Consider the following 26691-nt stretch of genomic DNA (forward strand, 5'->3'; position numbering starts at 1 on the left):
ACATTTCCCGTACACTAAGTGAGGTAAATGTCATGCATCAAAATCAACATATTAAGTTGGTCAATCATGCATACAATGGTGACCAATGACCATAACAAAAACTGAAGTACACGAAGGAACAATGGACCAAATCATCACAGGATAACCCAATTTACATCTTAACATAATAGTAACAAAATGATCACTATAAGTTCATGTGTCAAAATTGAATCGGGGGATAACCCAATGCGTTTTTCTATCAAAAATAAATCATGTCTTAACACATTCTGAGATCAAATATAGAAGTACATGGGTTGTGGGTGTAAAATGCACAAAATGAATCCTAAACACAAAGTTAACGGTGGAGTAAGCCCATGACACCCATGTACATCTGGGAAAAATTCTTTTTGCACATATTCGTAATGTTGACTCCACTATGATAGAAATCAACTTAAACACCATAACCATCACTCACCTATAAGCACCAACGAATTTTTGCATGTGTAGACCATATTCTCTCCTTTGCGTCATTTTGATGATTGTAGAGGCCGGGAGGCAATAAGCTCTTTCTTCACCTAAAAAGGATTCTCTCATGTGCACACTTTTAAACTATAGAACTCTTTTCAAAGCAACCGTGGGAACGAGAGGGAAAAGTACGAGAGGTTGCCTTGTAAAGTGTTGTCTTATCATAGGAAAGTACTGGGGGAAGTTGTGTTATGTATCATCAGAAGTGTATCGTTGTGTTCACATTCGAATAAAGTTAAACATTTTTATTCAAACTGAGAACATAGGAATGAGCACAGGCCCTATACACGCAGCATGAGCGAGCATTAATTTTACGTAAGTTTTATCTTGGGATTTGGCCCATCTAAATTGATTTTTAAGTACTCCTTTTTTGCATCATTTTTAAGTACTACTAAAACGCATGCTCTGAATCTTGTAAGTCACTCCCCATAGAACATCTCTAGCATATTTGACATATTAACCTACAATGCAAAGATATAACTTAGTCGTCAATTTTTTTATTGAAAACTGGTTTTCGGTATAGGAGAGAGAAGAAGATCTAATCTTTTTGGTTTTTCTCCATCTCCTTAAACACCTATGACATAAGACTTGTTTGCCTACACACTGTCATATGGCCCCATTCATCGGTGACACAATGTGGTCACCCACACCACTACTCTCCCTTACTCTTGTGCATGTGCCGCTCGTCTCCGCCTTCTTTACTGTGTCAATTATCCGCCATTGTCTCATCGCAGCTTCAGCACTCCGGGCATCTGTGCTACCTCATGCTGAACACGCGAGGGATCCTTTTCCCTCTCCCCCACTCTATCTTGCAAGTCGCCGGCATGGCGGCTTAACGGACTACATATCCACAATTAGAAGTGGCCATGATGTGGCGAAGGTAGAAACGAATAGAGACGGGCCGTCTTGGGAGATATATGGTTGTTGGAGGAAGGTAAGGAGGATTGTGAGAGGTTGTGTGGGCGTCATAGATGTTTGCTATGGCGGCGGGTGGTCAAAATTGTTGTTGGCGGGTGACCGGAGCCATGGCTTAAAATGTGTGCATAGATGCAGTTTTGTGCTCCCACACATGGGTCTGATTTTTGGATCATGCATTGGTGGTTACCTATTTGGAGGTACAACTATATAAGGGAGAGAAATTTAGGTAATGACCTAAACATAAGGGAAAAGCAACCCGGCCCTGATAGTAAATTTAGTTAACTATATAAGAGTTTTCCTATTTGTTAAAGTGACAATTTTTAGGGATAGGTATAACTAATTTATCAAATCTGTGAAGATGCCCGTACAACAACAAGCTAAAAGGCATCACTTAGCTATGTGACTACTGCTACTACTACTACTACCACCATTTGGAAATCTGAGTCGAGTGGGGAGTGACTTCGAACCGCAAGGTTGCTAGCTTTTTCAGCAACACATAGGTGAATGTTCATACATATCGCAATTGCTCATACGTTTGTAGGATTAGTTGAGGAAATGCTCATACATATCTCAATTGCCTACTAGGTAGGTATATTATATGCTTCAAAATTTGCAATTTCGATCGCAAAGATGTGAGAAAGTGTTGATCTATGGGGAAGAAACATTAGACAATTTTAGAGGTCATATACATGGTTGTGGCTGTAATATCCACATCACGAATGTCATACCCAAAGTTGACGGTTGAGTAAGCCCATAAGAGTCATGTACATGTGGAAAATTTGTCTCGCGTAAGCACACCGAGGTAGCAATCAGCTAAACACCATAACCATCAATTAATCGTATATGAACACGGTTAGTCGACGAGGCATGTGTAGTTCATATTCTCTCATTTGCGTCATTTTAACGGATGCAAAGGCCCAGGAGACAATAAAGCTCTTTCTTTATCTAAAAATATATTCTCTCCTCCGCACACTTCCAAACTATGGGACGCTTTTCAAAGCAACCAGGGAACGAGAGAAAAAGTGAGGGAGTGTGTGTGAAGTGAAGTCTTTATCAAAAGAAGAAGAAAAAGTTAAGTGGAGTCTCATCGTATAAAAGAGATGTTTTTTTTGTCTTCACTATGAAATTCACACAGGTATTACCTTCGTTTGAAAAATGGATTCCGAGCTTAATTAAGTTTCCTATAGTCAAATTAGTGAGATACTGGACAGAAGCTTAGACGCGAATCATGCGATCCTTTGAACTCCACAAAGTACTCAGGGGTCATGACAGTACGGCAGCTAAGTAGCATGACGCAAGCAACCCTAGAAGATGCTTGGAAACTTGTATTGGAATCGCCGTTAGTACTTGATTACACGGAATTTAACATATACTAGTACGTACTACTACACTCACACATGCATATACACAGAATTTTGTTTGGAAGTTATACTAAGTACCATACAAGAGGTATATACGTACTACTACACTCACACATGCATATACCCAGCGATGTACTACTACACAGCAGATCACTCGTAAAACCTTGCTTACATCCAGCAATCTATACTACTGCTAACTTGACAGCAAGTCATCGTCACCCAAGATTGGCTCGTGGGAGTACTCACGGTCAGAGCCACCAGACGAGCGTTGCGGCCGCGAGGGTGACGGCGCCGGAAACCCTGCCGCGGCTTGCACGTGAACCATCATCCGTTGCGCTGTAGCCGTCCGACCGCGGCTTACTCCTGCCGCCGCCGCTCCTCCGTCCGCCGCCGCCCCTCCGTCCGCCGCCACCTCCTCCACCTCTCCCACCGCCGCCACCGCCCCCGTTCCCTCCGCCTTGGTAGTGTGCGGCCAGGCAGAGCAGCACCAGCAGCACCGCGCAGAGCCGCCTCGCCTTGCCTGTCATGGCCGTCTCCTGTTTCTGGCAACTCACCAGTACGCACGTCGCTGTGCAGAATGTGCAGTCCCTCCTCTCACTATCGCTCGTCTTCGACCTCTGCGCTTCCTGGAGTTGTGGTTTTGCGCCTTATATGAACGTATGAGAGGGACAGGAAGGAGGCCGGAAATTGCGTAGCCTTGCTTTTTTCTCAGAATTACGGCTAGGCCACTTCGTGCTACGCTAGCTACTACCGTAACTACCCGGCCTAGACGTACGTGTCGATCACACGTAAGCATGGCTGCATGCGTACGGACAGCAGGTACAAATACTTCCGTGTAGGCTACCGATAGTTGCCTGAATATAATACGGAAATGCAATTCGCTGCCTGGGCTCATCTGTACCTTATGAACAGTAAATTCAAAATAAATATTAAAAAAATAAAATTTTCTGATTTTTTAGGTGGAAGATATTTGAATGGGTAATGTTCGTACCAAATTTTAGCTTCTCGAACATCTGAGGAGCTCATGGCAAAAAAGACAAAATCGGTCGAAACAGTACATGAACAATAAACTTTTTCTTGTAGCCTCAAAATTTGTCTTTTTTGGTGAGAGCTACTGAAATACATTCTCTCCCTATGACGTACTTGGGATTCTTTTGAAATGAGCCCTATCGACCAAAATCATAGTTGTCACATAAAGTCGAGTGTTGTCTCATGAAAAAAAGAGTTATTTTCCTGTTATAAAAGAGTAAATTGCAGAAAACCACCAGTTTGAAGGTTTGGTTTACGAAAAACACTACAATACATTTTTTTCTTCACAAAACACCACGTCTTTAGTAATCTTTTTTTGCAAAAACCACTGATCGCGCGGATCGTGCTCTGCTTAGCAAGATTATTACACATGGGTCCCATTTTTCGCTGACGTGGCATAACGTTTTACCAATGACAGGGCCAGATGGGAAAAAAAAGCGAAAACACCCGCAAGTTTTTTTCCTGTGCTGCCCAGGCCCTTGCCATGTCCTGCCCTCAGTCAGCCGCCAGAGGAGAGGAGCTCCGCATCCCGCATGCCGTCGCACGTAGCAGCCCGCTGGAGCTCCAACCCTCGACGTCGCCTGCCCTCGTCTCTCTCTCTCTCTCTCTCTCCTCCCAGCGCCGCCACCTCCCACCTCTGGGCATGCCGGCCGCCACCTTCCTTGGCCTCGATGGTGCCGGCCACCACCATGCGCCGGCCGCCACCGTGCTCACCTCCCTGCCCGGCCGCGCTCCCGCCTCTGCCCGGCCGCGCCCGCCGCCATGCCAGCCACGCCACCGCCGCATTGCTCCGCCCGTGCCCACCGCCGCAACCCTGCTCCGCCCGCACCCGTCGCCACTGCCCTGCTTCGCCCGCGCCCGCCGCCCTGCTCTGCCCGCCGCCGCCGCGCTCCGAGGAGGAAGATGGAGAGAGGAGGCTGCGCTCCCCGGCCACCGAGGATGGAGAAGGAGAGAGGAAGATGCGGTGTCTCAAGCGAAGGAGCGGCTGCCCGACCTCCTTTGTCTCGGCGCCAGGGAGGATCTGGCGGGAGAGATGGGGATCGAAGGGAGAGAAGGGAGCGAAGGAAGTGGGGCGTGTGTCGTGGAATAGTCACGGCAGATGTCCTCGTGAAAGGACTTAGTCGTGGAGCCATCGCAACTAGGAAGCTTAAAGGGGTTAAAGCGGGACAAAGGACACGAGGGTTATACTGGTTCGGCCCCTTACGGTGAAGGTAAAAGCCTACTCCAGTTGAGGTGGAATTATTAGGGTTTCGATGACCAGGGAGCGAATCCGCTATGCCTGGCTACTGATTTGATGTATCCGTCCTGAACTGCCGCTGGGTCGTCCCTTTATATACAGAGGTTAACGCCCAGCGGCTCTTAGAGTCCCGGCCGGCTCATAAACAGTGTCCGGCTCGGTCTCTTAACTATTCTTGCCTTACAATACAAGTCATGCCATTACGGCGGTTTATCACTACGGGCTTTAAGTCGCCTATGGGTTTTAGGCCCTTTACTAAACCGCCATCTTCAAGCTTGATATTGGGCTTCAAATGATGAATCGCCATAACGTAACCCGGCCCCTCTTGGGCGGGTTACGCCAGTAGTTATGTCCCCAACATTAGGCCCCAGATTGATTTGAACTGGTTCATGTCAATCTTCAATACTTTAAGGAAAAACCTTCTGGCTTCTATCTGTGCAAAAGTTATAACCCGCCATGACGTCATCTTCTGGATTCATGATAACCCGCCATGACGTCATCTTTCATTAAATTCATTTTTTATTTTGTCATATCACAACGAATCCTTATCTTAATGACCATCCCGAAAATCGAGGCATCTCTGTAGTTGGATAATCATGTTTTCGGCCTCCTCATTTTTTGCGCCCACTTATCAGTCTTCCCTTATAAATAAGCACGACCTTTAGGTCTTTTCTTCATTCTCCTCCTTTCTGTCGTCTTCTTCCTCTCGCGACTCCGCTGCTGCTCGAGCTCCGCCGCCGCCGCCGCAGCAGAGCACCTCATCTTCGTCGATCTTGGCCGCTGCATCAACCTGAATCGACCAGAGAACGGCATCGATCCTCCGCAGTAGATCTACAGCTGTAAGTCTTCACCTTCCCGCACTTCAGATCTGCATTTAGGGTTTTCAAGTTCTTCCGTGTTCTTCATGGCTCATCACGGTTTCTTCGTAGTTCTTCCACCGCGGTCTCCTTTGATCCAAAAGTAGTATAGAACTCATGCGGTAGTTGTTTTGCGTCCATTTTCCATACTAACAGACCCCTTTTGCTTGTAAAAAGACCTCATTAAAGCTCACGAACTCATCTGTACCAGTTTTTAGGTCTAGAATATTTTCTTTTCCGAACGACTGTTTGATCCAAAATAACAGTTGCAACCTATGAAACCTGTTTGTGCGATACTTAGGCAAAAACTGTATCCGTTAGCCATGGCGGCTCTTATTGCCGGCTTAAAGAGGCAATGCTCAATGAAGAATCCTGATGCCCATGGTGGATTTAAATAATTTAATTGCTACTGTCTCCCATGGCGGCTTAAACAATCTGACACAATTAGCCATATATCATTAGGCCCCTTCGTAAGCCGCCATCTTGAATATGAATTGAAATATTTTCTCTGGCTTAAATTTAAGCCGGAAATTTTTATTTTGTCATAGGCTTCCATCCTTCATAATGCCGCCCAAGACTCCCAAAGCACCCGTCACCTGCAACTGGGTTAGATCCACCGTCACTGATAGCATTTTAAACGATTTTGTGAAGACTGGTCATCTGCCGAAGAAAGAGATCATGTCTTATCGTGCTCCTGACCCGTCAGAAGAAAAGCCTCAACCCAAGGATGGAGAAGTTGTCATTTTTACTGATCACATGAGTCGGGGCTTTGCTCCACCCGGCTCAAAAAATTTCAGAGACGTCTTGCACTTTTTTGACCTGCGACCTCAAGACATCGGACCCAATTCCGTGTCAAACATCTGCAATTTCCAAGTATTCTGTGAGGTATACCTTGGAGAAGAACCCAGCTTACTACTCTTTAGAGAGTTATTTTATCTGAACCGTCAAAACGAATGTGCCCATGGGCCCAGCTTGGAGCTTGGCGGAATCTCAATCCAGCGACGTAGAGACTGTCTCTTCCCTTATGCCGAGCCGCCGAGTCACCCTAAAGATTGGAACCAGACATGGTTCTACTGTCAAGACACTTGTCCGGCTAATGAGAACCCTTTGCCCGGCTTTCGCGCCCTGCGCCTGGAGTCAAATCACCCCTTACCAGATAAATTATCTCCGGCTGAACGTCAAACACTTGCCCCCACCATAAACAAGATCAAAACTCTTCTGGGGAACGGCCTAAACGGCATTGACTTGGTCCGGGTTTGGATTGCCTGGCGGGTGATTCCTTTGAGCCGCCGCCCCGGCTTGATGTGCAATTACACAGGCCAGAAAAATGATCCTCTACGGCACAGTCCTGACGACTTACCTGAGGATGTCGTTGATGACATGACCAAGTCTCTTCTGAACGAGAGCCTGGCAGATTGCGGGAAAGCGGGCTTAAGTCCTTTCTGCAAGGCTAACCCGGCTCCAGCGGTAAACCATTAACTTGAGCATCTTACCTTCCACTTTGACAATTTCATCTTTACTCAAAAACTCTTGCTATATTTTACAGGCTGGTGATAAATTCTGGAAGGTCAAGTATGACCATGAGGCTGCAAAGAAGGCCAGAAAGGCCAAGAAAGCCGCCAGGAAAGCCGCTGCCCGTAAGAAGGGGAACAAACCTAGCGCCTCGGATATGTTTCATCTGGACGATACCTCCGAGTCAGAGGTAACTTTTGACTCTTTAGGCTCCTTCTTTAACCATCTTATTGACACTGATTATCAGCAGGAGGATACAGGAGCAAGTCATGCAGTAATTGAAGAGGTAACTATAATTTCCTCCGACTTCGAGCCTTTGCCGAGACAGAAAGTCTGAAGGGTAACCCAGAAAGTAAGATTTTCACATCCTTTAGCTTATCAAGATCCTCAATTTCTTTTGAAACAACAGATTCACGAGAGTCAGAGGCAGACCCGGACCAATAAAGATGCGGACCTCTCCTCCGGCTTACCCGATGTAACAAGAAAATGCCGGACTGAGGTTATCTCTGATTTATATTCTTTGTATCCTTTGGCGGGTTTCACTCGTCAACCACTCAATTCTTCTGACTCAAACTATCAGGGAACTTCACCTTCCTCCGGTGAATCAATGCAGTCCAGCATGCCGGCTTTCAAAACCGCTCCAGGGTAATGATAATCTGTTTATCTTGTGCTTATCTTACTCATGTTTTTGTACTAACCCTTTAATTTTCAGTGTATAAGTAAAGCCCAGCAAGAGGACGAAGAGAAGTAAGCCGGCCGAAGAGCCAATCTTTGCTGAACCGGAGCTCAGAACGGCTGCTCCTGATACTTCCGCTCATGAGCCGCCGCCTGAACCAGCCCATGATACTCCAACTCTCACTACTGATCCGTCCGTCGAACAAGCTATGGAAGGTTCTGAGAACCCGGAGAACCCTAGCCCGGCCAAGGCGGATGACCCGGACGTCGAAATCATCCGGACTGACTTCGTTGAACCGGGGAAACCCACCGCGCTGGCCAAGTGCTCCGCCAAAGAAGAACTTTTGGAACGCCGCAAAACCCGGCTGGATGTCACCGATTATGCTCATCTGAGTATTGGAGAAATCGTCTCTGGTTATGTAAACCAAGTGCACAACAGCCGAGATCTGGAAATTGATATGGTGAAACAAATACACCAAAAATCTGAGGTATAACTCTTGTTGCTTGTTCCTTAGTTATCCTTACTATGCCAGCCCCCAAGTCTATTACTTATGATAAAAATGTTGTAGACTTAACACCAGCCTAGTAATCACTGCAAGAAAACCGGCTTATCCGGTAGCACCCAAGGGCCGGCTCAGACAACATATTTGAACCGGTCTTTCCCGTATTTTAATCAAGTACTTGGACAACAATATGCATTAGCCCCCAAGTGCCAAGTACCTTTGCCTGCAAAGTGCTTGGGACTTATTTCCATGAACCGCCACTGTAAATAGAGCTCTTTAGCATACATTAGCCCCCAAGTGCCAAGTATCTTTGCTTGCAAAGTGCTTGGGACTTAATGCTGCATTATGATAACCCTAACTGTAACCCGGAATTTATACAGGCCTACATTAAGCAATTTGAATAGGAAATCTCTGACTTGAAGAATCGCCTGAAAACTCAAGAGAGTGAAACCCAAAAGGCGAATTCAAAGTTTGAAGTCAGTGTATCCGCACAAGAGAAATTGAAAAAGAAGTTTGAAACAGAGAGAAAGGCCTGGGCGGATGAAAAGATCGCTTTGCTCAACCGGGCTGAACAAGCGGAGGCCACTCTTGCAGAAACAACCGCCGAGTTATCCGGCTTAAAACGCCATGTATCTCAGATGGTCTCAGCAATCTTTGGTAAGTTACTCTGTAAGTGTTAGCTAGCTTAAATCTTTTTCAACAAGCATCTCAATTGTCATCAGCTCACCTGACCTTGTAATGCAGGCCCCAGGAGCTCCAATCTCAACCAAAGCATGCTGACAAAGTTGAAGGCCGTTTATACCCTGGTGGAACAACTCTACACCGGGTCACAACGTGCCTTAGCTGTCGTGGCTCTGTCAAATGAAGTTCCCACTTGTCTGGCGGATGTGCTAAGGCGGCTTGCCGTGCTACCTCAATGATTCCAGGAATTGAGACGAGCTTCTGCAAGAGCCGGAGCCATAGCTGCTTTAAGCCGGGCCAAGGCGTGGCTACCGGAGCTAGACCCGGCCGACATCGCCCTTGGGTATCCCAGTTTGAAGGAGGACGGCACCCCATTTAACCAGAAGGATTTCGCCGCTTGTGTGAAGGACATACACCCTGTGGCCACTCTGATCGGTAATGACACGGATCTTACCAAATACCAACCGGGTTATGACGCCGAGAATCAGAGAATTCCAACACCACATTATGAAGCAATCAGTCTGATCCCTCTGTTGGGGAACGTAGTAATTTCAAAAAAATTCCTACGCACACGCAAGATCATGGTGATGCATAGCAACGAGAGGGGATAGTGTTGTCCACGCACCCTCGTAGACCGACAGCGGAAGCGTTATCACAACGTGGTTGATGTAGTCGTACGTCTTCACGATCCGACCGATCAAGTACCGAACGCACGGCACCTCCGAGTTCTACACACGTTCAGCTCGATGACGTCCCTCGAACTCCGATCCAGCCAAGTGTTGAGGGAGAGTTTCGTCAGCACGACGGCGTGGTGACGATGATGATGTTCCACCGGCGCAGGGCTTCGCCTAAGCTCCGCAACGGTATTATCGAGGTGTAATATGGTGGAGGGGGGCACCGCACACGGCTAAGAGATCTCAAGGATCAATTGTTGTGTCTCTGGGGTGCCCCCTGCCCCCGTATATAAAGGAGCAAGGGAGGAGGAGGCCGGCCCTAGGAGGGGGCGCACCAAGTGTGGAGTCCTATTAGGACTCCCTAGTCCTAGTAGGATTCCACCTCCCATATGGAATAGGAAAAGAGGAAGGGAAAAAGAAAAGGAAGGAAGGGGGCGCCCCCCTTCCCTAGTCCAATTCGGACCAGACCAAGGGGAGGGGTGCGGCCACCCTTGAGGCCCTTTTTCTTCTTTCCCGTATGGCCCAATAAGGCCCAATACGTATTCCCGTAACACTCCGGTACTCCGAAAAATACCCGAATCACTCGGAACCTTTCCGAAGTCCGAATATAGTCGTCCAATATATCGATCTTTACGTCTCGACCATTTCGAGACTCCTCGTCATGTCCCTGATCTCATCCGGGACTCCGAACTCCTTCGGTACATCAACATACATAAACTCATAATAAAACTGTCAGCGTAACTTTAAGCGTGCGGACCCTACGGGTTCGAGAACTATGTAGACATGACCGAGACACGTCTCCGGTCAATAACCAATAGCGGGACCTGGATGCCCATATTGGCTCCCACATATTCTACGAAGATCTTTATCGGTCAGACCGCATAACAACATACGTTGTTCCCTTTGTCATTGGTATGTTACTTGCCCAAGATTCGATCGTCGGTATCTCGATACCTAGTTCAATCTCGTTACCGGCAAGTCTCTTTACTCGTTCCGTAATACATCATCCCGCAACTAACTCATTAGTCACAATGCTTGCAAGGCTTATAGTGATGTGCATTACCGAGTGGGCCCAGAGATACCTCTCCGACAATCGGAGTGACAAATCCTAATCTCGAAATACGCCAACCCAACAAGTACCTTTGGAGACACCTGTAGAGCACCTTTATAATCACCCAGTTACGTTGTGACGTTTGGTAGCACACAAAGTGTTCCTCCGGTAAAGGGGAGTTGCATAATCTCATAGTCATAGGAACATGTATAAGTCATGAAGAAAGCAATAGCAACATACTAAACGATCGGGTGCTAAGCTAACGGAATTGGTCAAGCCAATCACGTCATTCTCCTAATGAGGTGATCTCGTTAATCAAATGACAACTCATGTCTATGGCTAGGAAACATAACCATCTTTGATTAACGAGCTAGTCAAGTAGAGGCATACTAGTGACACTCTGTTTGTCTATGTATTCACACATGTATTATGTTTCCGGTTAATACAATTCTAGCATGAATAATAAACATTTATCATGATATAAGGAAATATATAATACTTTATTATTGCCTCTAGGGCATATTTCCTTCACCCTCCAACTCGTAAGCATACCTTCGCCCCTGAGTTGATCCGGCCGGGTTAATTGATGATGAAGCTGAATTTGAAACCTTGAGTGGCATTGACTGGAAATCATCAACCTTCCAGGACAGGGGAACAGACGGAGGAGCGGAAAGGGATGAACCGGAAGCTTTAGCCCAACAACACCTTTGATCCTCCAAGCGGCTCATGTGTACGTCTTGATGAAAACAATGCTTCATTATTTGGACTCGGGGAGTCATGTAATAGGGTAGAAAAAACGCTTAATTTTGTCGTGCCATCGCGCACTTGTGTGGAGCTCAACACTTCTTAAGCCGCCCTCTTATATTCCCCCGGGTTATGCTTGATCCTCTGCTTTCCTTACGTTTAAAGAGCTGCTTGAAATTGTCCTGCATATAAAACAAATCACAAGTCCCTTGGCGGCTTACCGCATGGAGGGTCATATATCTATGATCCTTCGATTACACTGCCGGTTTATGTGACCCAAAAGAAAAAATGAGGGTGAGAACCCAACTCTGTAATATGATGTTTATTATGTGCGATCAACTTTATTGATCAAGGTTAAGCCGGTGGAATAGAAACCACCCTTGAACACTTTTAGACATGATCAAAAGAACTTCAAATAAAATCCAAAAAATTGTTTACAAAAAGAGACTTCAAAAATTTGGAGGCTTCTGATTCGAATACGACCAGAAAACCGTCCCAAAGGGGTTAAGCTAAGATTCGAATACGATCATATAGCCCCCAGTGGCTTTGGCGTTGCCGATCAAGAGGGTACCGACAGCTATGTCCTCTTTGGTTCGAATACGACCTATGTTTGAACAGGAAGCCCCCAAATGACCTTGAGAGTTGTTTAACGACGCTGATTCGAATACGATCCACGTCGGTTCCCAAAGGGGGTTGAGCTATGATTCAAATATGATCAAGAAACTACCCAGTGAGCTCGGCAGTGTGCCGATCAAAAGGGTATCGACAGTTATGTTCTCTTTGGTTCGAATACGACCTATGTTTGAACAGGAAGCCCCCAAGTGACCATATAAGTTTTGGCATTGCGCCGATCAAGAGGGTACCGACAGCTATGCTCGATGAGAAGGAAGCCCCCAAGTGACCATAATAAGATAAGCCGTAAGGCAGGATACCCACGTTTGAACCGCGCATCATGACAGCATGCTCTTTTTGGCACCCTTTAATCTTTCTGAGAACTCGAACTTGCAAGAGATTAATTCTTTTTGAACCAGAACTTTAAACCAGATTTGAAAGCTTCAAAACTTTGTGAGAGATAAATTTACCTTGAACAGGATTTGAGAGCTTCAAAGCTTTGTGGTAAATAAATTTCCCTTGAACCGGATTTTGAACCGGAATCCTCCTTTTTAAGCCGGAAATTTTCTGACGGCCTTTAAATATTGGCCAATAAGGCAGTAGCCTCCGGGGCCGGGTTATTTTTCCCTCCAATGATCCGGAGTTCTTGAATCTGCTTTAAATTGGCCATCATTTACTGAGTCATGTCATCGTAGCCCCCGAGTCTCAAGGCGACTCAAGGAGTTGTCTTGAGATTCTCCATATTTGACCGTGATATAAACCGGTATGAGTCAGTCAACAGCTCAGTGATGTAACCTGTCCTGCATTGGAGAACTTGCAAGCCAGAGTAATTGTTCTTTTAAAGAAAAGCAATATATATTATAAAAATATACTGGATAGATTTCACCTGATATGTCAGGCAGTAATTATCCACCGCGGAGTTGATCACCATGGTGAAGCTGAAATCAATCACGGACGAGCCGGCCGCGAGAGTAGACAGATGAGTCGGTCGCGGCGTTGTAAGCCAGCGCGGACGGGCAAGTTGTCCTTCTCGTTGTAAGCCGGCGCGGACGCGTGAACCGGCCACAAGAGCGGACGGGCGAGTCGTCTGTGGCATTGTAAGCCGGTGCGGTCATGAGAGATAGCCACAACGTTGGAAACGGCCCGGACCCGGGTTAGACAAACGTGGACGCGGACGATGAGTCAGTTACACGTGCGGATGTAACGGGGACGGCGACTTGCACAAATAATGCTGGCGCGCACCCTTTATGCGACACCTTTGTAAGAAATAGTGGTCCTGTGAAAAAATAGCATAGACCAGAGTAATTGATCTTAGACGAATTAGTATGCTGATATAATGCAGAGGAAAGATATCATTCTGTTGGGTGAACGCCATATTCCAACAATTATAGACTTGCAGTCTCGTTTCTTTGTTCGATGTGACACCCATAGGAATAATATGTGTATATACTAGTAGTGCACTAGTACCTAGTTGGTCTCTTTGCTGCCTTCTCCAATCCATGATGTCAAAGGGTCTTGTGTATTTCTTATCTATTGATAACTCAGCAGGCAAATTCAACCAGCTCCTCGTACTTGTCCAATCCATGATGTCATGTTCAGCGGGTTGCATGGCAATACTGCTGTAGTCTAGCCGAAAGGAGGTGCTCGGGTTCTCCCGTGGCTGCAGGCACTCTCTTTCCCACGTTGCCAGTGTTTGATTCAGTCTATTGTCTGCATCTCTTTGACAGTATGATTGACTGGTGCTTTTGACGTTGACATTGGAGTGGAAGGTGTTGACATCTTAAAAGAAAATACTGAAACTGCAGCTCGCCCTTGCCGGTGCGACGGCTCAAAGGCGAAGCTTGCAGAGGTGAACCGGTATGGGAGCAGCCAGCGGAAGCGGCAGCAGTGAGCCGGCGCTGGCCGGAGCAAGCCAGATCACGACTGCGGCGGCTCAAAGGCGCAGCTGCAGCTAAGGAGGCCTGTAGACGCGCAGCTGACGATAGTAGAGGTCCAATCGACCCGCAACACCGCAGGGCAAAAGATGACGACCCGTGGCGACGCCGGTGAATCGGCAGGAGGAGCATGCAAACCCGAGCCGCTCGGACGTGTGGAGGCAACTCGCAAATGGACGGCGGCTCGAGGTGTGGTGAAACCAGTGGAGCCCGGCGTTGAAAACGGGGCGACCCGGCGCGGCGGGTTCAAGAGTCGTGTCCGAGTCAGTGGTTTGAAGATTCACGGCCACGCAGGTCGGACCGGCGAAGCCAAGCAGAACCATAGCAGAAGCCGTGCTGCGTCAGCAGCCATGCAGAGTCCGGGTCGTAGAAACGGCGGCTCCGACGGCAGAAACGAGTCAGCGCCGGAGTACAGCAGCAAAGGCGCATCGGCGGGTCGATGGCCGAGGCAAACCGGGCGGCCCAGCAATAGATGGGAAGCCGGGTCAGGTGAGGCTTGATTAACCGTAAACAAGATTGCCACCGCGGCAGGCGGGCGGCTGCGGCCAAAATAGTGGAGGCGAATCCAGCAGCGGTGGAGCAAGATGAAGCAGGCAGCTCCGAACGACGACCGAGGCCGAGTCCTAATCTGCGTCTCTCTCTTTTTCTTCGAAAGGCAACAGCGTCAGCCGGCTGCTAGTTTGCCCCACAGTGAGCGCCAACTGTCGTGGAATAGTCACGGCAGATGTCCTCGTGAAAGGACTTAGTCGTGGAGCCATCGCAACTAGGAAGCTTAAAGGGGTTAAAGCGGGACAAAGGACACGAGGGTTATACTGGTTCGGCCTCTTATGGTGAAGGTAAAAGCCTACTCCAGTTGAGGTGGAATTATTAGGGTTTCGATGACCAGGGAGCGAATCCGCTATGCCTGGCTACCGATTTGATGTTATCCGTCCTGAACCGCCGCTGGGTCGTCCCTTTATATACAAAGGTTAACGCAGCGGCTCTCAGAGTCCCGGCCGGCTCATAAACAGTGTCTGGCTCGGTCTCTTAACTATTCTTGCCTTACAATACAAGTCATGCCATTACGGCGGTTTATCACTACAGGCTTTAAGTCGCCTATGGGCTTTAGGCCCTTTACTAAACCGCCATCTTCAAGCTTGATATTGGGCTTCAAATGATGAATCGCCATAACGTAACCCGGCCCCTCTTGGGCGGGTTACGCCAGTAGTTATGTCCCCAACAGCATGGGTCGTTGCGGTGGGCTAATTTCGTTTTTTATTTTTGATTCAGGGATTTCTGTGTAAAAACTAAGGGCTAGTTTGTAAATTCAAAATAAAAGTGATCTGGCACGAAATGTTACCCCATGTAGGCAAAAAAGGGCCCCAACTGTCATAAGCGTGCTCAGTGGAGCCAAATCCGCCGATCAGTGTTATTTGCAAAGAGATTATTGAAGACATGGTGTTTTCTGCAAAAAAAAGTATTGTAGTGTTTTTCGCAAACCTAACCTTCAAACTGGTGGTTTTATGCAATTTACTCTATTATAAAACCATAGATGAGTAAACCCCCACCTAGCAACAACTATAAGAATCCAACTTGACTCACCCGCCAAAGAGGCAGATGGCCAGGTGATGAGCTGTAAAATTAACAAACATACCACACCACTTGACTATTCGACTATTACTAGCATTTGCAAAATAAATTCTAAGTCGAGTGAGGTAGTGATTTTGAAGGCTACCTTTGCTTGCTTGTGTATCAGTCCACTAGCTAGATATATTCCCATATGTGATCTTTGGTAGGTTTTGTTGGGGGATTGCTCATAAGTATTGCAATTGCCCACATGATAGGTCTATATGCTTCCAGAAAAAAATTCGATCACAAACTTAAAGCTAGTGTTTCTCTATCAGAAATAAATCATGTCTTAACGCTTTCCGAGATCAAATATACAATTACACGGCACAAAATGAATCTTAAACACAGTTGACGGCAGAGTAAGCCCATGACACCCATGTACATGTGGAAAAGAAATTGTTTTTGTACATATTCGCTATTTCAACCCCCACTATGATAGAAATCAATTTAAAGACCATAACCATCACTCACCTATAAACACATCTAGGTGAGGCATGTGTAGATCATATTCTCTCCTTTGCGTTATTTGATGGTTGTAGAGGCCGGGAGGCAATAAGCTCTTTCTTCACCTAAAAAAGATCCTCTCATGTGCACACTTTTAAACTATGCGACTCTTTTCAAAGCAACCGTGGGAACGAGAGGGAAAAGTACGAGAGGTTGCCTTGTAAAGTGTTGTCATAGAAAAGTACCAGGAGAAGCATGTATTATATATCATCAAAAGCATATCATTGTGTTCACATTTGAATAAAGCTAAACATTTTGATGGCGTATAATACATTTTTACTCAAATTGGGCACATAGGAATGCGTACACGCCAGGGCACCAAAATAAGCGAGCATTAATTTTACGTAAGTTTTATCTTGGAATTTGGCCCATCTAGATTGATTTTTAAGTACTGCTTTTTGCATCATTTTTAACTCACTACTAAAAACATAAGCACTGAATCTTGTAAGTCACTCCCCTTAGAACATCTCTAGCATATTTGACTTATTAACATACAATGCAAAGATATAACAGAGCCGTCAATTTTTTATACTGAAAATTGGTTTTAGGTATAGGAGAGAGAAGAAGATCTAATATTTTAGGTTTTCCTCCGTCACCTTAAATACATATGACATAAGACTTGTTTGCATACACACTGTCATATGGCCCCGTTCATTGATGACACAATGTGGTCACCCACACCAACTCTCCCTCGCTGCTCCTGTGCATGTGACACTCGTCTCCCGCTTATTTACTGTGTTAGTTATCCACCATTGCCTCGTCGTTGCTTCGGCACTCCGGCCATCCTTTCTACCGCATGCGGCACATGTCGGATCCTTTTCCCTCTCCCCCACTCTTTCTTGCAAGTCACCGGCATGGCGGCTTGACGGACTACATATCCACAATCAGAAGTGGTCGTGATGTGGTGAAGGTAGGAACGAATAGATGAGGGCTGGCCTGGGAGATATATGGCTGTTGGAGGAAGGTAAGGAGGTTTGTGAGAGGTCGTGTGGGCGGTAGAGATACCTGTGGTGGCGGCGGGTGGTCAAAAGCATTGTCGGTGGGTGGTCGGGGCAGTGGCTTAAAATGTCTGCATAGATGCAGTTCTCTGCTCCCACACGTGGATCTGATTTTTGGTTAATGTGTTAGTGGTTACCTATTTGGAGGTACAAATAAGAGAGATAAATTTTTGTAATGTTCTAAAGATAAGGGAATAGTAACCTGGCCCCGGTAGGTAATCCGTTAGAGCTTTTGTTTTTTGTCAAAATGACAATTTTTAGGGATAGATATAACTAATTTATCAAATCTACTAAATATGTCCGTACAACAAAAGGATAAAAGGCATCACTTAGCTATGTGACTACTACTACTACTACCACCGTTTGGAAATCGGAGTTGAGTGGGGAATGACTTCGAAGAGCAATGTTGCTAGCTTTTTCAGCAACACACAAGCGAATGTTCATACATATGGCAATTGCTCATAATTTGGTAGGATTAAGTGAGGAAATCTGGAAATGCTCATACCTATCTCAGTTGTCCACTAGCTAGGTATATTATGTATGCATCGAAAAATTTGCAACTTCGATTGCAAAGACGTGAGGTAGCGATTCTTTATAGGGAATAAATCATTAAACAATTTGAGAGATCATATACATGGTTGTGGGTGTAATATCCACATCGCTGAGTGTCATACCCAAAGTTGACGGTGGAGTAAGCCCATAAGAACCATGTACATGCGGCAAATTTGTCTCGCGTAAACGCATCAAAGTAGGAATCAGCTAAACACCATAACCATCAATTAATCTCATATGAACACAGTTAGATGAGGCTTGTGTAGTCCATATTCTCTCATTTGCGTCATTTTGACGGGTGCAGAGGCTCGGGAGACAATAAAGCTCTTTCTTTATCTAAAAAGATATTCTCTCCTCCGCACACTTCCAAACTATGAGACGCTTTTCAAAACAACCATGGAAACGAGAGAAAAAGTAAGAGATTGTCTGTAAAGTGAAGTCTTTATAAAATAAAGTTAATGGGAGTCTCATCATATAAAAGAGATGTTTTTTTCTCTTCACTATGAAATTCACACAGGTATTACCTCGTTTGGAAAACGGATTCCGAGCTTAATTAAGCTGCCTATATGCAAATTAGTGAGATGCTGAACAAACGCTTACACGCGATCCTTTGAGCTCTCAAGTACTCATGACAGTACGTCAGCTACCAGTACAGGACAAAAGCACGATCCTTTGAACTCTGAAGCACTCAGGATAGTACGGCACGTACGACCGTACAAGTAAAGTTTAACTGCAGCTAGCTACCTATAGTGACACATGACACAACCAAACAGACAAGATAATATCTGAAAATGGATTCGATTCACCGTTACTTGATTAACTTTCCACTAAACAAACGGGATTTCAGTGTTCAAGTTAATTATACACGGGATATATATACCAGCTGGTACCACTTTAGTGGAGTAGTATTACTTAATTATTATTACACGTGCATGCATGCATATCCAGTCTGTGATGTACTACATGTACTACATGAAATCACTCGTAAAACATGGGTTACATCCAACGATCCACTAGCTAGCTAGTAATTCAGTAAGTCCCCAGATTAGCTTGCATGCGGAAGTAGCTCAGAGCCACCAGACGAGCGCCGCGGCCGCGAGGGAGGCAGCGCCGGGAACCCTCCAGCCGACGCCGCGGCCTGCACGAGAACCAGCCGGCCCGCTGTGCCCGTCCGTTTTCGGCATAATCGCAGCGCCGCCGCCGCCTCCCCTCCGGCCGCCGCCAACGCCGCCGTGGCCTCTGCCGCCCCCTGTCCCGTCACCTTCTCCATCCCTCCCGCCGCCGCCAACGGCGCCTTCGTGGCCGGCTCCGCCAGCCACTCCACCTTCGTGGCCTCCGCCGCCCGCTCCGCCTAGACAGCAGGTGACCTGGAAGTGAGCCACCATGCAGAGCAGCTCGAGCAGCAGCGCACAGATCCTCCTCGCCTTCCCTCTCATGGGTACGCGCACGTACTTCGTTGTGCGATGTGCACTTGTCCCTCCTCTTGCTGTGGCTCGTGTTCGATCGCTGCGCTTCCCGGCCGGTGGCTTTTCGTGGATGAGGGCTAAGGGCGTGTTTGGTTCCAAATAAGTCATCAATTTATAAGTCGAAAAATAAAAAAGTGACTTATTTTGCCAAACAGACCTAACTTATAAGTCACCCCAACTTATAAGTCATAAGTTGCTCCACCCCAACTTAAAACTTATAAGTCACCCCTTTTTGCGTGGGTCCTACCATCTTTATATAAAAAAACAAGGTGGGAAGGTGTGGTCAGGTGACTTATAAGTCAGGTGACAACCAAACAGGCGTGACTTATAAGTCACTGGTTTAAGTCACCTGACTTATAAGTCAGATGACTTATTAAAACCAAACATGCCCTAAGCTTGTTCGTGCTACGCTACTACGTACCCTAGTCCCAGACGTGTCGAGCGACGCATACGAGAGGATGGTGGCATCAGTGCGTAATGGCAAGTGCATGCGATACTTTCCCCCAAGTACTGGGGCATAACGTGAGATCTTCAATCTCTGTATCCCGCGTATCTGAAAAAAAAAATCTTGGGATTCGGCTGATCTAAATTCATTTTTAGCCATTCATATTTTTTTGCATCATTTTGAAATACTCCTAAAACGTTAGCATGATCTGATTTCACAGATCATATGGGGTTTACCCCCATCAATCTCAAACACTAAGTTAAACGATGGAGATAAGCGCATTAAACCAACACACCTGTGGAAAAATTGCTTTGCATGAATTTGCAATTTCGATGTAGCAATCAACCGACAAACCATAATCATCAATCATATATGAACACAGTTTGACGAAGCGTTGATAGACCTCGTGGATCGGGTAAGTCAGATCAATCCGGTAGTCCTACCTTCACCCTGAGTTGATGATCCCGCCGAGGTGGCCATGGTGGATGGCGACAGTGGTGATGGCAGAGAGTGGATGGCGGCGGCGGTGGAGCTTCCCGTGAGCACCGCGCTAACCCTAGATCGGTCGGGGATTTCAGTAGGGTTTGTGGCAGCGGTGAACCTCGTATCGCGTGCCCCGGCCCCACCTCTGTTTATATAGCACGGGTCACAGGGACCCACCAACCATGGTTTGGTTGGGCGCCCCCGATCAGGGCGCGATGCAAGGGCCCGTTCGATCCGTTGGGCTCGAACGGGAGAGAGATCAACCTAACAAGCGTACGCCATATTCCCTCGTTTGCATCATTGGCGTAGATGTAGACGCCGAAGAGGCAATAAAGCTATTTCTTTATCTATGAATATATTCTATCCTTGGCAGATTTGTAAACTATGAGAGGCTTTTCAAAGCATCCGCATGAGCGAGAGAGAAAACGTACGAGAGGTTGCCATGTAAAGAGGAGTCTCGTCATAGTAAAGAGGTTTTATATTTCTTCACTACAAAGAGCAATTCACACTGGTAATGTACGCCAAATAGTCGGGGAATTTTGATGATTTGCAACAATGTAATGCGCACTTGATGATCTGCTACTATCTACGTAGGCTTTAGATGATTTGTCCCAAGCATACAAACCTATATGAGTAGTTGTAACCAATCACGAACCCCATTCTGCCCCCCCACCAAAGAGTCATGTAGGAGCACCACACATTTCTGAGCTAGAGAACATGAATTCTGAGCTTAAGAATTTGTACTCCTACAAAATCTAGGTGCGCTCCTCTGAATTCTGAAGCGTTCAGGACAATATCTCATCCTTTTTAGTTTCTTGCATGCATGACAGAACCAAATCGATAAGATATATACTTCGAAACTAGTAGTATTCGATTCACTAAATAAACGGGATATACGTACTCTGCTATTCCTTAAACATGCATATCCAGTGATCTACTATTAGAGATTACCGGTGATAATTGGATTACATCCACCGATCTATACTACTGCTAAACTAGGTAGCGGAGCCACCAGAGACGAGAAATTCGCCAAGGCACTCGTCTCCCCAGATTAGCTTGCGAAAGTAGGCACTCTCAGAGCCACCATACAAGCGCCGCCGGCGTGAGTATGACGGCGCCAGAAACCCTCCAGCCGACGCTCGGTTCGGCCGCTGCGCTGTGTGGGTGCAACCACGGCCAATAAGTCCCGCCGCCACCCATCCATCCGCCTCCACTCCCGTAACCTCTTCCACCTCTCCCGCCGCCGCCACCACCTCCATGGCTTCCACCGCCGCCACCACCTCCATGGCTTCCACCGCCGCCTCCTCTGCGGCAGTACGCAACATGGATGTGCTCAGCCAGGCAGAGCAGCACCAGCAGCAGCGCGCAGAGCCACCTTGCCTTGATGCCTCTCATGGTCGTCCCCTGCTACAACATGGTGGATCTCTCGCCGTCGTTGTGCAGATGTGGAGTCCCTCCTCTCAGCTGGCGAGGTGGTTGCGCCTTCTATGAAACAAGGTGAGAGGGACGGGAAGCGGGCGGGAAACGCGTCTCCTACTTCGCGGATTGGGGCTAGGCCTGTTCGTGCTAGCCTAGCCTAGCCTAGCCAGCTGGTCGATCGATGCGTACAGATAATAGGCATGTCTTAGTCCGAAGTTCACGTACAACCAATGGAAAAAATAGCGCGCTACAAGATTTAGCGCCACCCTTCTCCAGATGCTATGCACGTTTTGCATAAAAATGTCAATTATATCATACGGAGTACTATAGTTTAAAGATTTTAGCAACTAAAAATTTATCCAGGAGCGATACATGCATAAGCTAGCAGTCAACCACATAAAAAGTAGTCTCCATGCGCTGGCGCCATTCCTCCTTCCGGCTGAATTTGCTGCTCATCACGCACATGTAGGAATAGGATAAGGGAGCAATTACCTGGTGGCTAACTTGTCATGGAAAGGGATGCGGGATTTTTTGGAGCCGTTCGTTTGTCTCGATCTAACGGCGCATACATACGTAGTACTCGAAAGTACGCGGATGAAAGTACTCGAAAGTACTATTAGTCTAGGGGCATTTTAGTCCTAGGAAATATATGACAAGGTGGGGCCCTCTCGTCCAATGCAAAACCGCCGCCCCTCTCCTCCAATGCAAAACCGCCGCCCCTCTCGTCCAATGCAAAGCCGCCGCCGTGCTCCTTCCCCTCTTCCATCACCATTGCAACCGCGGCCATCTCCTAGCCTTCTCCTCCTTCTCGCGGCCGCAACTTTGCTCTTCTCATCTTCCACATCCACCCCCCTCTTCCATCCACGCAAGATCCTCGATGGAGCAGCAGATCGAGCACATCGGCGGCGGCGAGAACGCCGACTTCGTGGAGATCGCCGGCGGCGACCAGGTTGACGGAGATCCGTTCTTGGTTTCACAACATATTGCAGATGAACTGGACGGCAATGGCCACTTTGAAGCAAATGATGAGGAGGGAGAGGGCAAAGCTTTCCCCCCCACCCGCACAACCGATGCACAAGGTCGAGATCCTCCTCTGGGCGATGGAGCAGGCCGATTCGTCTAGCCCGTGGACCAGGCGTAGGTGATGGGCGTTCAGATCCAGGGTAGAGCATCCACTGGATCAGGAACCCACGGTGCACGAGGTGCCGTTGCAGATTGTGGAGCCTCCAACCGAGTCGGAGATGACTCCGAAGCGCAAGAGGAGGAGGACAGTGGTCGCGACATCGCTTCCCCGCCGTTCTCCACGCTTCCCTCGCCGCTCTCCTCGTCTGAACGGCGGCCGTAGCTATGTTTAGGGTAAGATTGATGAATTTCATTCATCATTACTTGCCACTTGCTTAATTTGATTTTCTACAATATGTTCTTGCTACCTGTGTACTTGAATCCGTAGCCTCTGGATGGCAGCTTAGTTTGATCGACGAGGCTGTAATGAGTCTAGACATATAGTATTGCTATGTTTACTTGCTACGTTTTGATGTGCTGGAGTTGTATCCATGATAGGAAATTTTGTCTGTCACCTCAAGAGTTGTGTTCAAATTACGTGATGCAATCTGTGTAAATTGAACTTGCAATATTTTGGCTGCAAGCAGTGCCTCCAGAAAAGTTCAGTACACAGTTTAGAGTGATAGACTCTGGGTTGACACTGAAATATTTCAATACTGCAAGTTTAGTAGATAGTTGTAGGCATTGAAATATTTCAGTACTGACAGGTTCACACTGAAATATTTGAGTAGTGCAATTGCAGTACACACGGGTACACACTAAAAAATTTCAGTAGTGCAATGCAATTTGAGTACACACGGGTAGACACTGAATATTTCAGTACTGCAGTTTCAGTACACGCACGCAACCCCAGAAATATTTCGGTGTAGCAGTTTCAGTACACGCGCGTAGCCACTGAAATATTTTGGTGGTGTTGTTTCAGTACAAGCACGTAGCCTCTGAAATATTTCGGTGGTGCACTTTTAGTACATGCACGTACCCACTGAAATATTACAGTGGTTCACTTTCAGTACACGCACGTACGAAATGAAATATTTCAGTGGTGCTATTTCAGTACACGCATGTAGCAACTGAAATATTTCAGTGGTGCTGTTTCAGTACACACACGTAGCCACTGAAATATTTCAGTAATGCACTTTCAGTACAGAGATGTAGACACTGAAAATTTCAGTAGTGCCATGTCGGTGATCTTGCATCCAAATATTTAGGGCTTCCTAATGATTCAGCAAAAAAATAGACATAAGCAGTGAAATAATTTTTGTAGGGATGTTGGCTTACTCATGTTTTAGAGTGGTTGGGCTTTTTTAGAACCGTTCGTTGATGTCGATCTAACGGCAGACAAATACGAAGTACTGGGTAGTACTCCGATGCCATATCAATGGTGCTGATATGAATATGCATGTTTTCACCAAGTGTTTGCAGCATGCCTGATCAGTGAAGCAATACTGATGCGGCATGTCTGATCATTGCAGCAGCTAAATTCAAGCAAATCATACATCTAAGAAACCATAATGGCAAATTTAAGGGACAAAAATATAGATAGCAATATATATTACTACCATAGATAGCAGCATCCACACAGCACACTTGCTGATGCAGACACCTCGAAGTTCAGACCACTAGCATATTAGATATGTTTAGACCACACATGACAGTACTACACTTAGATAAAGTTCATACTACATTAGCACTAAAAGTTTCCACCATCAGAATACCACATAAAGTTCAAAAATGACTGGCATTAATACATTATGCATTCAAAAAACTATAAACACGTAATACTAACTCAATGCACAAATAACATTTCAACTAGGCCTTACCTCGTACGGCTCATCTTCATCAGAGTCATATAGGTAGAACCCAGTCTTTTCCCACTTCCTCTTGTTGCCCACAAGATCCTCCTCCTCCTGCTATATTGTCAAACAAGCACATCAATTACAATGAATTGAATTGCAGTTAACAGAATGTCATTACAAACAAAATTGTGAATGTGAACCACATTGGTATGTTGCAAGTGACCAAATGCTTTCCTTATAAATAAAGAATCTAAGCAATCAATCAAAAGACAAATGATTTCCTTCATAAATGCTAATGAAAATGCAAGTTGGATTCTTGACATTCCCTGAATTTACCCAACACTTTTCTTTTGAGGGAATTCCCCCCCACACTACTTAATGGAAACATATAGTATATTTTGTTGCTAGGATCCTGCCTTGGAATGTTTACTTCACACTTTACATATAGTATATACTAATTACAGAAGCCAACTACAAATTTCAATATGCACAGATTACTGTTTTTGGGATAATGCAGCAAAGCTCCTACACATATTAACATAATGCAGTAGTTAATTAGGTACAACTTCAACTATAAATGCATACATCTCCAACAAACATCTAAAATTTCATTACTTACCAAAACAACAACAAATTATACTATAGATGAATCTTGTATCATCTAAATCAATTCATTGGCACATCAAAATTAATGCATTCTAAATCAAATATGTTTCCATCCAGTATCATTGAACCACATATCAAATCAAATAATCATAAATGTCAGCAGCATTGAACTACAGATCTAATAATCATATGACATCTATCTGACCTTAAATTCCCCCTTAAATAAGGTATTCAACCTCATACTAATTAAAATCTAACAAGCAAAAATTCAACTACTAATCTAATAAGCATCTGAAAAAAACCCCAAGATGCTTTTATCTCTGAAGCAACGGCATTGCAGAGGATGTTCAATGCTGTCAATATGTCTGAAGCAACAACAAAATTCCACAACTACCCCAAACTAAATAAGCATAGACTGCCCCTTCCCCTCGACCACGCTTCCCCTCTCCTTCAGAAGCCCCAATCCAGCACAAAAAAATCCAGCCCTTGAGAAGCTCTTTTGGATTAACATGACAACACCCAGTACATGAGCACATCCTTCACTATATTTACAACCAAACTAATGCACCATCTAATCACCTCAGGTAGACAATTTCCAAATCACAAGGCCATGCACAAATCTAACCAAACAAAGTTCTGGCCACAAACACTACAATCTAAAAACTACCAACTAAAAGTGATAAGCAGATACCTTCTGCTCCGCCTCCTCCTCGCCGGAGCCGGCCTCCACCTTCTCCACCTTCTCCACCTCGTGCGCCTCGCCACAGCCCGCCCCCACCTTCTGCGCCTCGACAAAGCCCGCCTCCACCTTCTGCGCCTCGCCGGAGATCGCCAGAGCGGGCGCATCTGGCTGGACCGCGCTGCTGCGGCCGGGCCCCGCCTTCTCCAGATCTCCAGCAGAGGGAGCACCGCGCTGGACGCCGGCACGCCCCCTCACAAAGGTGCCCGCAGCGACCTGCCTCGCCTGCTCCACCAGATCTGCGCCCCAATCGGGGCGCTCGCCTCCTGCGTCCGCCATGGCGATGGAGAGGATGCGGTGAGGGAGAGGAGGAGGTTGGAGAGGAGAGGGTTTTGGGGAGTGGGGAGTGGAGAGAGGGAGACGATGCGGCGGGGGGAAATGGTGGGCGATGCTGCCGGAGGTGGTTGCCGTCCACATTTATATGATGGGACAGTTTTGGCAACTACCCGTGACACGTGCTGCCCCACGCGCCGGCGGCTTCACGCGTGCACGAAAGGCCGCCGTATACAAACAAATACGTATACGGCCGGGCATACGATCCTATATGACGACCAACACGCCCGAAACCAAGGAAGCGTGCACCCGCCGTCCCTCGTGCGCCCTTAAGGCCAGCCCATGTGAGGGGCGGGAAGCCCCTTTCGTTTTTCCTTTTTATTTTTTCTGTTTTCTATTTTTCCTTTTGAAAGTAATTCAGGATTTCTACAAAGTTGCAAATTGCGAA

This window comes from Triticum aestivum, chromosome 1D (genome assembly GCF_018294505.1).
Source record: "Triticum aestivum cultivar Chinese Spring chromosome 1D, IWGSC CS RefSeq v2.1, whole genome shotgun sequence".
Taxonomy (NCBI): Eukaryota; Viridiplantae; Streptophyta; class Magnoliopsida; order Poales; family Poaceae; genus Triticum; species Triticum aestivum.